The sequence below is a fragment of the Paramisgurnus dabryanus genome, chromosome 1 (assembly GCF_030506205.2).
Source record: "Paramisgurnus dabryanus chromosome 1, PD_genome_1.1, whole genome shotgun sequence".
In the NCBI taxonomy this organism is placed as follows: Eukaryota; Metazoa; Chordata; class Actinopteri; order Cypriniformes; family Cobitidae; genus Paramisgurnus; species Paramisgurnus dabryanus.
Window position 1 is genome coordinate 75,653,402 of NC_133337.1, and position 13,655 is coordinate 75,667,056.

Genomic DNA, 13,655 nt, shown 5'->3' on the forward strand with positions numbered 1-13,655 from the left:
AGCTCCAACCATAATTAAACACACCTGAATCAGCTAATTAGGGTCAGGCATACTAAAAACTTTTAGGCAGGTGTGCTGAGGCAAGTTGGAGCTAAACTCTGCAGGACACCGGCCCTCCAGGACCAAAGTTGCCCATCCCTGATCTAGATCAAGGTTCACTAGCCATAGGAGAAATTTGGAGGCTGTGGTGTTGGCAAATTGGAGCTTAACTGAGTCTGGGCACCCTGCCCTAGAAACTTTGAATTGATTTTCTGTACATTTTTATATGAAAAGTTATATTACATTTTCTTTTCATCAGATGGGGCAGGTGCTATTAAACAGTGCTGACTGTGATGGTCATACAGTGGCTCTTGATCAGGTAAATAAGAGATGTGTATGAAGAGAATAAAGTTTTGAGTATAATAAAAATAAAAAGAATAAAAATTTGAGACAACTGAGCTGTTGATATAGATCCCGGTGCTGCAAATGTCTATAGGGCGGTTTCCCGGACAGGGATTAGCTTAATCCAGGACTAGGCCTTAGTTTAATTAGGAAATATAACTAGTTTTAACAAACATATCTTACTAAAAACATTACCTGTGTGCATTGTGAGGCAAAACAAAGGGCCCTGATGTATTTTAAGATATGTCAGTGCAAGATGTTTTCAGTTTGGACAGCACTTAAAAATGTTTTAGGCTAGGACTAGTCTAATTCCTGTCCGGGAAACCGCCCCTAAATGTTTGTCTTTTAGACTTATAGTGAAGCTCAACACACTATGGATGAATTGAACACATTATCCCAGTCAGAAGTAAGAGATGAAATCGATGAATCAATGGATTTGACTGTTTGTACTCCTGCTAAAGAACTGGAAAAGGTATTTCAGATGTGCTGCTTTTATTTTTTTAATTTTTAAAGCTTTTGTCTGTAGTAGAACCGTTTTCTCTGTCCTGAATTTCAGGTTACCCTTGAGAAGAGCCAGTTGGTGTTAGGGAATCAAGATTGTGTTGAGAAGAATGGTGGTGAGAAGGTAATATTGTTTTAAAGAGATTTGCATGATTTAAGAAAATGAGAACCTGTATTATATCTGTATCTGTTGACCTATCAGTCTCAATATTTGCTCCTTGTTTTCTATTCCTAGAATTCTCAATTGTCCCCAGTGCAATTGTTAAATGAGGACCAGAGTTTTCGTGCACCTACCGAAGGACTCAAGCAGGTGATGAAAATGTTTTGGTGTGTTGATTGAAACTGGATCCTAGAATATGCTTTGGTGCTGTGAGAATATTACTCTCATTAAGGAAATAGTTGAACATTTTGTCATCATTTACTTATCCTCTTGTTTTAAACCTGTATGACTTTCCTTCTTCTGCAGAACACCACACAAAAGGAGATATTTTGAAGAATTTTGGTAATTGAACAACATTGACACTCCTTCAGTTCTATTGTATGAATACAAAACCAATAGAAGTGAATGGGTGCCACTTTTGTTCAGTTCCCAACATTCTTCATAATATCTCTTTTTGTGTTCTTCAGAAGCTCTAAACCCATACAAGTTTGAAATAACAAAATGGTTATTGATGACATAATTTTAATTTTGGGTTAAACTATTCCTTTAAATGCTATCAATTCAAAAACAATACATTGCGATGTTATACAAGCAACTTTTAGGCCACATTGGTGAAATACATGTTGCTTTTGACAAGTACTTAAGATGTGTCTAATTCATTTATGTGCATTTTGCATTCAAAATTTCCTTTCATGTGTCTCTTAAAAAAAGTTTACACACGTTTTTGAATTAATAAGGTCTTTTAAGTCATTTTGTCATTAAAATATTTTCTTTAATGATTGTTAATGGTTTGGATGACGTGAGGTTATAATATAGTTCTACATGTATGTACTGAAATACTCTTTATCTTTGCAGGTCTGCAGACATAATGTGACTTCTACAACAATATCGAGCATGGACAAGTGTGTAGCATGTGTGGGACCTGTTGTGGCATTTAAGTGGATTGGACTGAGATGTAAATGTTAGTATGTCTTTTTTGCAGCTTGATACTTGCCATATGACACATCGGTTGATGACTTTCTCCTACATGATTTCTTTTATGACTTCCGGTTGGGCCTCGAAGGGATGTAGACGTGTCTAACTGAGCTCTCCCACATGAACCTTAAAATTCGTTAACAAGACACTTTTTTCGTTGTTTGAAACCACACAGACACTGTGTGCATGGATAAAATGTGAGTTGTTATTTTTATTTTAGTTTTTATTCTGTTAATCGAGCTGAGCCGCTTATAAACATGCCGGACCTGAGGAAGGCTGCTAAAGCTAACGAACCAGCTGAAAGCACGAGCTCGGGACAGTCAGCGATATTGCAAGCAATAAATTCATTAAGAAACGAACTGCTGGCCAAAATTGATGAGAAAGCAAAGATGCAAAATGAAGAAATACGCAGGCAAATCAGTGGTTTGAGAGACGAGCTGAAGGGTGCAATCGATCAGGCTAACACCAAAGTTAATGTGCTAGAGGAGCGCACCGCAGGCTTGGAAACTGCAGCTAACACTCACTCGGATGCTATCGCTAATCTGGAACAACAGGTGGCTGAACTGAAAAAAGAGGTGGTGAGTTTGTCGGCAAAGGCTGAGGATTTGGAGGCGAGATCACGGAGATGTAATTTACGCATCTTTGGGGTTAAAGAAGGACGAGAGGCTGGTGTCCCAGCGAGCACCTTCGTTGCAAAACTTTTACAAAAAGCGATGGGCCTGGACAAACCACCCGTTATTGACAGAGCTCACCGTACTTTGCAGCAAGCCCCGGGAGATGGGCAACCCCCGAGAGCTTTTGTTGTCAAGTGCCACTACTATCAAGAGAAGGAAAGCATTCTACGAAAGGCTGCTACATCTCCAAAACTGGTATCGGAAAATGGCGACAATATCAGAGAGGCTGTTTACACTTGGTATTAAGATGTGTTTTCATCGATCGGATCACAAGTGGACGAGAGAGACACATTGCGTTTACACCTGGTATTTAAATCCGTCTCTTTTGTCCACTTTCGACCGCATCTGTCCTGAATACTGTGAGGGGGTGGTCTGTGAGACGGTGGGCGAGTCTCTCTGCTGTCATTCAAACGCGAGCGGGAGTAATTATGAGTTTATATGGACGCAAACTTATATTATGTCGGAGCCCGCTGCTTGTTCAGCAAGTATACATGCTGCACAGTGTTTTGTACGTTTATTTGTTGGAGCTTTCTCTGAATTTTCAGCGCAATTGATGAAATAGGATCGCGCAACTTTCACGCTTTCAAAACGAAACTACGGAGAACACCCCGCAGTAGTTTTATCAATGAAAGGCTAAAAATAGCGCTGTTCACCGTATGTTCACGGCAGAAGTCAAAAAAGACGTAAAATTAGTGTTTAATACCTCAGATTAGATAAATGGGCGGAGAGAAGGCGGTCGCGTGTGGCTGTTTGAACGCATTCAACCACATTGCGTTCCGCAACTCCAAAGCGATCCGATCGAAAGTGGTTTCGACTACCTCTGAATGTGGTTGAAAGTGGTCGAAAGTGGACGCGTTCAAAACGTTTTGAACACCGTTTACACCTGGCATTAACGTCGTCCACTTGTGATCCGATCGACGAAAACGCATGTTAATGCCAAGTGTAAACAGCCTCAGAGTGTTCCCCGATTATACTCAGAATGTGGCGCGACGGAGAGCGGCTTTCGGACAGGTGAGACAGTTATTACGGCAATGCGATGGAGTAAAATATGGGCTGTTGTATCCTGCAAAACTGAGGATTACGACACGGGACGGCCAGCAGAAGAGCTTTATTGACCCAGAAAAGGCGGCTACCTTTGTCAGGGGACTTATGAGTGATTAAGATGGGAGTTTGTTCGCCTACATATCATGGTAACACGATATCTGATCAATATCGCTGCAGTGTAATGCAATGGGACACTAGATCGGCTCATCAGTGAATCATTGGATCAGTTCAGTTACATTGGACAGTGGGTGATGGCTAGTTGCATATGTGGACTAAGACGTTGCTATTTTTTCATTCAGAATATGTAATTGTGTTCTATTTCTTTGTATATGCAATAGTTTATATGTCTGATTGGTTTTTCATATTTCATTTAGAATCGTTTTCCAACATATGCTGAAACCAAAGTACTGATAATTTTTTATTCTTTTTATTTACTTTTCTTTCTTTCTCTATTCCATGTACACAGGGATATTGAGTAATGGTTCTAAATAGTCTTGTTAATGTTTTAGATGTTCAGCTTAATTGTTATTATAAGGTTTGTGTGGGGCCTCAGCTCCACTCGGTAAGTTTTACTTTCTTCTTTTTATGGAACTTCATAGTGGCTTGGGAGGTTGTGGGGGTGCAGTCTCTCATTTGGGGAGGGACCAGCAGGGGTCTGTGTTGTTAATGGGTAATTTAAAAGTTTTTTCTATATTCTGCAAAGTTTTTTTTTTTTTGTCTTGGTGTTCTTGTTTTTTTTCCCTTTACCTTCTTTTTTTTGTCTCAGAGTTGGAGATGAGTTTTCATAATAGCACTGAGTTGGATTTTATCAGCCATGGGTTCTGCAGATGGAATGAATAGACCTGCGACTAAATTTGTAAGCTGGAACGTGAGGGGACTCAATCATCCTGTAAAGCGAAGTAAGGTGTTTTCACATTTAAATAAATTGAAAGCAGAGATAATTTTCTTACAGGAAACACACCTTCGCACAACAGACATCCCTAAATTAAAGAGAGGATGCGTATCACAGGTCTACCATTCTGAATTAAATTCCAAATTTCGTGGTACAGCCATCTTGATTGGCAAAAATGTACAATTCATACAAACTAGGGCTATAAGTGATAAATGCAGGCGTTTTGTGATTGTTCAGGGCAGACTCTATAACGTGCCGGTGGTCCTAGTTAGTGTGTATGCTCCAAATTGTGACAACCCAGACTTTTTTAAACAATTGTTTGGACGTATACCAGAGCTGGGCACACATCATCTTATTCTGGGAGGAGATTTTAATACAGTTCTTAAACCTTCTTTAGACCGTTCTAAAGTATTTACAGCCCTTCCTTCCCCCTCTAAATCTGCAGCCATTATAAATGCCTTTTGCAGTTCTAGCGATGTAGTAGATCCATGGAGATTTAAGAATCCTACGTTAAAGGAGTTTTCCTTCTTCTCCGCTGTTCATCAAACATACTCAAGAATAGACTTCTTTTTGCTGGATCAAAAAATGCTGTCATCAATTAAGTCTTGTAGTTATGAAAGCATTGTTATCTCTGACCACTCTCCGGTCATTATGGAGCTTTGGCTCCAGGCTAGAAGACCAATACAATGTAATTGGCGACTTAATACATCTTTGTTGTCTGATGAAACCTTTGTAGACTTTATTTCAGAAGAGATTGATTTCTTTATTGAAACTAACAAGCTGCCAGACACTGATATTTTAACACTCTGGGAAACTCTCAAAGCATATATTAGGGGCCAAATAATAGAATACACTGCTCGTCTTAATAGAAGCAGGTCTAGACGTTACAATGAGTTGATCAATCTAATACACGATGTTGACCAGCAATACTCCTCGGCCCCTACAGCTGACCTCCGAAAAGAAAGAATAGCATTACAAACTGAATTTAATCTTCTTGCCTCCACGGAAGCAGGAGAGAAATTTTTGAAATCTAGACAAAACTTCTATGAACATGGAGAACGGGCAAGTAGGTTACTCTCTCACCAGCTGCGTCAATACTCTGCTGCCAATTATATTACAAAAATACAAACTGCGGATGGAGAAGTAAAGCTTGATCCCAAAGACATTAATGAGCAATTCAGATTATTTTATTCATCCTTATATTCTTCAGACAATCCTAGTGATCATGTATTTCTTGACAATGTAACTCTCCCGAATGTAGCTGAGAAGGATAAGGTCATCCTTGAGCAGCCGATATTTGAAATTGAGATTAGTCAAGCAATTAGATCAATGAAAAATAGAAAAGCACCAGGCCCAGATGGGTATCCAATTGAGTTTTACAAGGCTTTTGCCTCGAAGTTGATACCCTTATTGTGTCTTGTATACAATGAGTCCCTTAAACAAGAGAAGCTACCTACATCTATGACCCAAGCCACAATATCTGTGCTTCCCAAAAAGGGCAAAGACCCCACTAAATGCGAGTCGTATCGCCCAATTAGCCTACTCACATGTGATTATAAAATACTTACAAAGATTCTCTCCTTAAGATTGGAATCTGTAGTACCAAAAATTGTACATCCTGATCAGACAGGCTTTGTAAAGGGTAGGCAGTCTTTTCACAATTTACGCCGCCTCTTTAACATAATATATTCTAAACATTCGATTCACTCGCCAGAAATTGTGATTTCACTAGACGCCCATAAAGCTTTCGATCGAATTGAGTATGGACACCTTTTCAAAACTCTAAGCAAATTCGGCTTTGGTCCAGTCTTTATTTCTTGGATTAGGACATTATATGCAGCACCCCAAGCTAGAGTGAGGACTAATAACTTTAATTCGCAATATTTCACTGTTCAGAGAGGGACACGACAGGGCTGTCCGCTGTCCCCTCTTCTCTTTGATCTGGTCATCGAGCCACTTGCCGAGGCATTGCGATCTAATAATAATATAAGGGGTATTACAAAGGGTGGCCTGGCCCATAAAGTGTCATTATATGCCGACGATTTGCTAATGTTTATATCAGATCCGGAGACTTCAATCCCAGAATGCCTAGACACTATTTCTTCATTTGGTAAATCCTCTGGGTACAAGATTAACCTCACAAAAAGTGTTTTGTTCCCAATTAACGTTCTGGCTCAGAACCGATCCTTTGACTCATACCCATTCAGGACTATAGGGGGCCCCATGACATACCTGGGAGTAAATGTCACAAGTAGATATAAGGACTTATTCCAAAATAATTTCAAATCAGCTTTAGGACAGATCAAGGAAAACCTTAATCGTTGGTCCACTCTGCCTTTGTCATTGGCTGGACGCATTAATTCAATAAAGATGGTAACGCTACCTAAGATCTTGTATTTATTTCAAACAGTCCCAATTTTCATACCCAAATCATTCTTTAAGGAACTTGACAGGTACATCACTACATTTATATGGAACAAAACTATACCTCGCGTACGGAAAACAGTTCTTGAGAGATGTAAGGAGAATGCTGGACTAGCTCTACCAAATTTTTTAAAATATTATTGGGCTGCAAACATTCACAAATTAGCAATATGGTACGGAGCTTCCAATGGTGGGAATAGTCCGAGTTGGTGTCTGATGGAACAGCATTCATGCTCGTCCGTTTCTTTGGCCTCAATGCTGTGTGCTCCACTGCCAGTGGCAGTGGGTGCATATACGGACAATCCTATCGTAAGAGGCAGCTTACGCATATGGACCCAATTTCGCAAACATTTTGGTCAAACACAAGCTCTGGTGTCTATGCCTTTGTCCTCAAACTTTCTTTTTAAGCCATCGCTTATGGATTCGGCCTTTCACACCTGGGCTAGGAAAGGCATAAACAGTGTGGGAGATCTTTTTGTAGATGGCACGTTCGTTTCTTTTGACTATTTGGTTAATGAATTAAGTTTACCAAAAACACATTTTTTTAGGTATCTTCAAGTCCGTGATTTTGTGCGTTCCCAGTTTCATTCATTCCCCTCAAAACCAAATATCGGCCCCCTCGATCATTGTCTGATGGTCAAGCCTCATCTCTCGGGTGGTGTCTCCAAGCTATATACTGCTATTCAAGCCATGAAATGTCCATCTCTTCTGTCTCTTAAGGTACAATGGGAGGAGGATCTAAATATAGAATTGACTGATGAGATTTGGGAAAGAGCTATACATAAAATATACACATCGTCTATCTGTATTAGGCACAGGTTGATACAATTCAAAGTATTCAATCGCCTGCACCTCTCTAGGACCAAATTGGCCAAAATATACCCTAATGTAGATCCCAACTGTACGCGTTGTCACCAAGCCCCTGCCTCTCTGGCTCACATGTTCTGGTCATGCCCAAACATAGGCACATTCTGGTCCGAGATATTTAATACATTCACCTATATTTGTAAAAAGAATATTGATCCAGATCCTGTCATTGCAATATTTGGGGTGGTACATAGTGAACTTGGGGTCTCAAGAGGCCAATCTCAACTGATAGCATTCTCTACACTGTTAGCCCGCCGACTAATTCTCACAAATTGGAAATCTCCTTTGTCTCCAAAACACTCACGTTGGGTGTGCGAAACTATGTTCTTCCTCCAGCTTGAAAAGTTAAGATCTACAGTCCAAAACGCAGCAGAAAGATTTCAGAATACATGGCAACCTTTCTTGGATTATTATGAAAATATATTTGATGCTAACTCTATAGATTAAAAAAAACATTTTGGTTCTCATCTCCCCCCTCTTTTTCTTTACGTTCTTTTTGTTTTATTTTCTGTTTTGTTTGGTTCTGTGTGCATTCTTAGTATTTGTATGAACCCTGGATGCAAATCCGTGATGAAAAGGGATATGTGAGATAAGGTATACAAAGTATGTGGTTTATAGATGGGAATGCCTTGTATGACATAAGAGAATGCATCTTTGTTGACTTGTGTTATGTACATTCAAAACAATAAAAACACTTTGAAATAAAATACATGATTTCTTTTATAGTGTGCTCCAGCTTTTGGCACAAGTCCTGCTACTTAAAATTGTATGACAAACAGTCATCAATGGTAAGACATCATTTCATTTTATGCTTGCCCAGTGAATTGCTTTAAAAGTAATCATAAATATCTTGACAATAGGATACAAGTTCAGAAGAAGAGCTGTCAGATGAGGAATACATACCACAGTCAGAGAGTCAGTCAGACAGTTCAGAAGATCTGACAACAAGAACAGAAACTCAGGATCAAGCTAATCACCCCTCACTATTAAAGAAGGTTGTCCCCTCACAATTTAGTTTACCTGTACCCCCCCTGGATTCATATCAAGGCAAAGGAAAAAAAATCTCAATGGCAAGGGAAGCTGAGTTTGACTTACTTTGTCATGAAGAGGATGTTGAACTAGATAGTAACTCAGATTCAGATTTGCGCAGGGAAATAGATGTGGTGATGTCATCCCCCTCATTAATCAGTGAAGAGGCTTGTAGTGTAAAGCTCATGAATGCAGCAGACGGAAGTAAGGTGCAAGAGAAAGGGCAAATAACCAGCATGCTTGAATCAGATCAATGTGTGCAGTCATCACAGATCTCCTGTTCAGCAAATAGTAAGAACTACTGTTACATCTGTGGGAAACCTCAGTCCAAGTTAGCACGCCATCTGAAAACTCATATGTCTGAATTTGAAGTAGGACAGGCACTGTCACTCCCAGTCCACTCAAAGGAACGCAAAGCGATGCTACAAAAACTCAGAAACAAAGGCAATTATCAGCACAACACAGATGTTTTACAGTGTGGAGAAGGGGCTCTTAAAATGAAAAGGGCACCAAAAAAAGAAAAGGATGCAAAAGACTTTGTGCATTGCATGTACTGTAAGGGGATGTTTGTACGGAGAGATTTGTGGCGTCATTTGCGAAAATGTCCCTCAAAACCAAGGGATGCTGGTGAAGAGCAAGGGAGGACTAGGGTTTTGGGTCTTGCAACTATGGCAGAGTCGACACACAGTCAGCAGATCTCTCAAGGAGTTTGGAAGCTTTTGGGTGCGATGAAGCACGATGACATTTCTGTTGTTGTTAAAAATGACTGGAGTATTCTTCAGCTTGCACAGTCGTTCTTTAACAAACATGGACATGACTCTACTAAATTTGAGTACATCCGTCAGAAACTCAGCGAAATTGAAAGATTGTTGTTGACGTTGCGTAAAGAGTTTTCTATTTACAGTCTTGAAGAAGCTGTGAAACCTGCTAATTTCTATCGACTTATTCAAGCAGTCCAGAGGGTGTCTGGCTATGATGAAGAGAGTCACTGCTACAAAAGCCCAAGTCTTGCACTCAAACTGGGTCATTCATTAAACAAGATCTGTGAAATCATTCATTGCAGAGCACTCATGTCTGAAGACAAAGAACTGATTTCCTCAACAGATACATTCAAAAAGCAGTATTCCTCAAAGTGGTCCGAGTTGATCTCCCACTCTGCACTTGTCACAATGAATGAGGCCAGATTCAACAAGCCATCGACCCTGCCTTTCACCAAAGACGTACAGTGTCTTCATCAGTTCCTTGAGAAGAGCGCACATGCTGCCTTTGAGAAACTAAAAGAGACTGCGTCACCTCAGAGCTATGCAGCACTAGCCAAAGCAACTCTGGCAAGAATGATTGTTTTTAATCGCCGGCGTGCAGGAGAGGTGTCAAAAATGCAGCTTAAAAGCTTTCAAGAAAGGGACAGCACTTCTCTTCACGATGATGTTGCCTTGGGCCTTAGCAGGTTTGAACAAAAACTCTGCAGCCATTTCAGTAGAGTTGAGATCAGGGGTAAAAGAGGAAGGAAGGTGGCCGTTCTTCTTTCACCTGATATGGTGGATGCATTGACGCTGCTGGTCAGAAGGAGAAGTGAGTGTGAGGTGCAGGACACCAACAGTTTCTTGTTTGCTAGACCTAACTGCCAAAGTCATTACAGAGGCCAGGACTGTATTAGGGTCTTTGCCAGTGAATGTGGAGCTCAACATCCAGAGTTTCTGCGATCAACACACCTCCGGAAACATGTGGCTACTCTCTCTCAAGTCCTCAACCTGAAAAACAATGAATTGGATCAGGTTGCCGATTTCTTAGGGCATGATATCCGTGTACATCGCGACTATTACAGGCTGCCAGAAGCCACAACTCAACTGGCTAAGATATCGAAATTACTGCTAGCTATGGAAAAGGGCTGTCTTCCTGGGGCCGTATTCACAAAGCATTTTATCTTATCACTAAGAGTACTCCTAAATCGCACTAAAAGATTTTAGCTAGGAGTTTTCTCTTAAAAGTTATTCACAACGCCTTTCAGACCTACTTTTAGTAAGGAAAAATGATAACTCCTAAACTAAGAGTGAGTCTTCGTTGCTACGGATGACGTCAATTCTCATGCACGAGCTGCCTCGCAATGACCACGGTGATTGGTTGTTAGATGACAGGGCTGTCATGCGTAACATAACACAGACGCACCAAATCATGGAATTACAATATCGAAATATGTCTGTGTCCTATACAAAATAATAATAATAGTAATGCCATCGAAATGCATATATAAAAGAAAAGTCGTGAATTAAATTAAATTAAATCAAGCCTAATACAAATGAAAACCGCCAATTGCCTAATAATAAAACGACATTGCATTAACACTTGCTTGATTAATGTACATCCTATTAGCCTAAATAGACTACTTAAAGCAAGGAAATGTTGCCCATATTAAAGAAGCCTGCCTAATGTAATAAATAAATGATGGTGGAACTCGCCAAAACGAAAAAGAAAGCCCAAATGGATGCAGGATCAGTTTTGCTGCTGGCCCAGTTGGTGCTGGAAAAAAGAAACGTAGCCTAATAAAAGGGAAATTCGGCACTGAGATATCAAGCAAAACTAAGCGTGAGACATGCGAGAAAGTGATGCGCTGGTCAATGTACAAAACAACTGGCACCCGACCATCGTTTTCAACTAACCCGCCCGCAACTCGGACCGCAAAAAATAAAAAATAAATAGTGTACCCGACCCGCTCCCTGGCCAGCATTTTTTTAAAGTAGTAATTGTTTAATAGTTAATTGCCATCTTTATTTCAAACGACCCGACCGAACGCGACCCGAATATCATAAAAAATATTTTTGGATGACTCGTGACCGCGGGTGACCGCATGCATCCGCTCATTTCGGATCAACCCGCGCATCACTGGGGAGAGGATTTGTTGCAGATCAATGCAACATTCCCGCTTGTGTCGCGGACCCCGGACGAATGCGAGAGGCGGTGGTATGCATTACAATCGCAGTAGAGGGTTGAGATTGCAGCCTTTAAACAGACTAGCATGGCAACAGGTATGCCTATAATATTAAATATTTAATATCATTATTGTTTCATGTAATTCTAAAAAACTTCCTGCTTGCCATGAATGTAATGAATTATGAAACAAATGTTATAAACAATATGCTTACATTAAAGTGTGCTTTTAAGTATGTGCAATGCTTTTGAGTTGGTGAAACTGTCCATGTTAAGGAGGATCAGCACCTAAGACATTTTAAGATCTTTTGTGAATAGGTCTTAGTGAGTTAGGAGTCCTCTCGACTTCTTTTAAGCTGTCCCAGACTTAGGTGCTACTTTTAGGGCTAAAATGCTTTGTGAATTACTCTTAGTGAAAAAAATTAGGAGTCCTAAATTTAGGAGTGACACGCCCATTATTTTTAGGAGTTGCTCCTAAATTCGCCAGTTAGGAGCTACTTTTAGCCTTAAAATTCTTTGTGAATACGGCCCCTGATCTTCAGGGAAAGTCCCTTGACGACATTGAGCTTGAAGGTATGTCCATGCTAGCGTATGTGGTTTAGTTAGTCTTATTACATTTATAAGGAGGGTTTGAAGAATGATGTGAAGTCTTATTCAACAGTTGAGTAAAGAGTGGGTGTCATGTCATGTATTGTTGAACTGTATACAAAATACAAAACAGATTCTTCTCATGTTGTAAATGTCACTTTTACTTTAAGATGAGATCAGTGTAAATGATTCTGAAGACAGTGGTCCCGATGAAAGTGATGCTGAAGATGATGTCCCTGCTGCTGCCTCCAGTCGTGATGTTTCTGCTGCTGCCTCCAGTCGTGTTGTTTCTGCTACTGCCTCCAGTCGTGTTGTTTCTGCTGCTGCCTCCAGTCGTGTTGTTTCTGCTGCTGCCTCCAGTCGTGTTGTTTCTGCTGCTGTCTCCAGTCGTGTTGTTTCTGCTGCTGGCTCCAGTCATGATGTTTCTGCTGCTGCCTCCAGTCATGCTGGTATGTTAACTCAACTCTGTTATGTATATTTGTTTATTAAAGGTGCTCTGAGCGAATTCACGGGTTTTAGGCCATAAAATATTTTTTGTTTCATACAGTAAACATCTCCTCACTATCTGCTAGCTGCCTGTCCCCTGAACACACTGTAAAAAAACGCGGTCTCTGTAGACAGCACAGGCTCCGCAAACTGCAACAAAAACAAAATGGTCAAACCTACCACCAGGAAACATAACACATGTGTTTCAGCCAATAAATAAAAAAAGAAAATGAGACTAAATCCAGAAGAACTTTGGCAATGTATCAAAGACACTAGAAGAAACCTAGCTGCTAGTTTTTTATGACATGAGAAAGATGCTGCAGACTGAGAATACAGTAAGTGAGCAAGCCAGATGCCATTAACAAGTTTATGTCAGAGATACTTCGAGAAAACCTTTTTCATGCCAGTGTACTCAAATGATGAGCTCAATTTATTGGGTTTGTTGCGGACACAATGAAAAGAAAAGAACACGCATAAACCTGATTAGATCTGCTTTAGCCTATAGACACTTTGTCGTGGTTACGCATGTGGACGGAACTTAACTTCTGGTCTCTGTTTGTTCAATGGTCTGGATAGTGGCTAAACTGAACTCTGGAACAAAAATCTTGTTAAAAAACTCCTTTCATAAAATGTGCAGCACACAATCGAACATTTGGACTGTAATGTTCTGAAACATTGTTGTAAATAAAATCTTACCGCCATTTTTTTA